A 2,797-nucleotide genomic window follows, 5' to 3' on the forward strand; every position below is an offset into this window, starting at 1 on the left:
TTACGGCGCTTACCCTATCAATTAAATTAGATCCTTTATCCATGGAATCTAGTATATAGGCCATACCTATTTCTTCATATTTTGGCCTCTATGAAGTCTTTCTTTGCTACAGCTGATAAAAATCGTTGCTTTGGACGATGCATATGTAGAAAGCCTATTTTTTTTTTCTAGTATTGACTAGCGTATTTGATCTTTCTTTCCTTCTTTCTATAGTGGAGATAGTCGCACGTAATGACAGATCACGGCCATATTATTAAAAGCTTGTGGTAAGAATGGGTTTCGCTCTAGCGCCCGGAAATAATATTCCAAAGCCTTCGTATGTTCCCCGTTGCTTGTGTGGATAAGGCCTATGTTATAGAGTATATAACTTCGATCGTAGGGATCAATTTCTAGTCGCGTAGCTTCATAATAATTTTGTAAAGCTTCCGCATAATTTCCTTCGGATTGAGCTGACATCCGTTACGGTCGTTCATTCTATTCAAAGAATCTCCGTTTCAGAACCGTACGTGAGACTTTCATCTCATACGGCTCCTCCCTTCTCTTCTGTGCATAGTAATAAAGGGAATAACCCATGGAATCGGAATCAAAAAAGATTGAAATATTTTCATTATGAACTGATGGGGGCTAGTGTTTTTACAAGAAATCTCTAGCCAGCCTTCCTGTAGGAGGTCTTTTTCTTAACACCAAACGTGTTGATGCTAGATAGAAATGCTCACTCCAACAATTTCTTTGTCCTCAACGCCCTCTATTTGATTTGCAGGAATTAGTCACTTCAACGATCTTCGATGGTTATACGGGTATCCAAAGCACAAACGAGATGGATGTTTGTTGTCCCAACCATTCTTGTTAGTCCCGATCCCAATAAGGAAAAGGGGTATAATATATAACAAAGTTTTCGTGTTGTTGATTCCTAGGTGTAGTGCTTCTTCCCCTATGCGCCGCCTATTGGTACTGGTGGAGTAGGATTAACCTGCAATACAGAACCTATAGGTGTAACCTTTCGCTCAATGCTAAAATCGATAATTGAAGCATCTGAGGTTGCATCAATCGGGGATACACGACAGAAGGAATTGTTCGATCTCTACTACCCCAAACTTCACCTTCACCAAGCGGAAGTTTATTTAAAGAATTTTTTTTTTGTGTCCTGAACCATGTCCCCTTCTCATAAGACTGAAAGAGGTCAAATCCAATATATAATAATATAATATAATAAGTAAATATAAATAAATAGAATTATATTATATAATTAGAATATATATAAATTTTAATATTAATAAATAAATAAAAAAAAAACGAATCAAATCACACCATCTCTGTAATAGGTAAATGCCTCTTTTTCTCCTGAAGTTATCGGAATTATTCGTAATAAGATATTGGCTACAATTGAGGAGGTCTTATCAAGAAAATTTCCACTTATCCGAGATCTAGGCATAGTTTACAACCCATTCCATAATTCTTCTCATTATCCTCTCCCTCGAGGGAAAATGCTCCCATAAACAAAGGAATTGTACAGTACGAAATCACATAAAAACAGAGTAATTGTAAAAAAAAAAAGACCCTCAAAATTGCCCCTTTTAAGACAGGGATAGATAGGAAATATTGGAATCAGATTGGATTTCAGTCCAATGTGGTATACCAATGAACAGAACTCTTACTCTTTATTTTATCGAAGTTAAGGAATCCAAGAAATTTTCCTACAAATTCTGATCTAACTCGAGGAGTTTTTTTTTTTTTTATTATTACCCAAAGAGTCAAAAGAATCAAATAAGCATTCCATGATGAAAATAGAATAACCAACCCATCCATTTTGGGCGAATAGCGCGTATCCACAAACAAAACAATACAATGGAAATATTAAAATCATAGGGCGACCCATGAATTTATTTATAATAGATCCATGGGAATAATAGATCCATGGGATAGCTCATGAGAAGAGTTGTTGTTGATAAATCTGAAACTAGAAAGGAATTTTTTAATTCCTATGGACCTCTAAATATAACCATAGTATAAAATACTATAGTATAGTATAGAGTTTGTGGATTCGTCCCAATTCATTGGTTGTTTAATCCGGTATACGGTATAAATATCCGAATAAGATGGAGAGGGTCGTCGTCTTGACAAAGATGAATAGATAGTTTTTTTAATATTAAGTTAATATTAAATAAAAAAAAATGTGTTTTTATCCCTCGAGCCTCGAAGGAAGATCTTTGTTTGACGAAAAGTTTTCGATTTATAATAGATCGGTCGTACCTTTATTGTATTGCAATAAAAAATTCAATAAAATAATATGAATGACTCGCTATTCACCGGGTTTCCGGGCAATAATCCTAAGATTCTGTGGGAAAGGTGGCCGAGTGGTTCAAGGCGTAGCACTGGAACTGCTATGTAGGCTTTTGCTTACCGAGGGTTCGAATCCCTCTCTTTCCGTACCTTGACCTACACCTAATTTACCAACGTTACCAACCACAATGTATCAAATAACAATGGATACCATTATTCCAAGAGTAGGGCCTTTGCTTTCTAGTGATTCTCTATTGCCAATTACTGTGGTAGATAAAATATCGGATCGGAAAGGGTGGACAAGGAATGAGAATCTGACCGCGGATCCACTTGGGATACGAAAAGGATACGAAAATGGGGGAAAATCCGGATTAAATCCCTTAACTTAGTTCTATTTACTTTGTTTGGTGAAACAGGGTAGACAAAATTGTATTGTCCAAAGCTTAATTATTTTATTTTAATTAAGTTTAAGTCTGACGGGAATAATATTCCACGACTAGTAATTCATTGATTTTTA

General features: G+C 35.6%; 1 non-coding gene across 1 annotated transcript; it reads left to right on the forward strand.

Annotated features, from left to right (window-relative positions):
- The first annotated feature begins 2,340 nt into the window (after positions 1 to 2,340).
- On the forward strand, positions 2,341 to 2,427 carry TRNAS-GGA (transfer RNA serine (anticodon GGA)). Its single transcript has one exon. It is a non-coding gene; the product is annotated as a tRNA-Ser (tRNA).
- Positions 2,428 to 2,797: the final 370 nt, after the last annotated feature.

Source organism: Aristolochia californica, unplaced genomic scaffold, assembly GCF_029961685.1.
Source record: "Aristolochia californica isolate CCGP_79_NKW_82.1479 unplaced genomic scaffold, dmAriCali1.0.hap1 SCAF_155, whole genome shotgun sequence".
In the NCBI taxonomy this organism is placed as follows: Eukaryota; Viridiplantae; Streptophyta; class Magnoliopsida; order Piperales; family Aristolochiaceae; genus Aristolochia; species Aristolochia californica.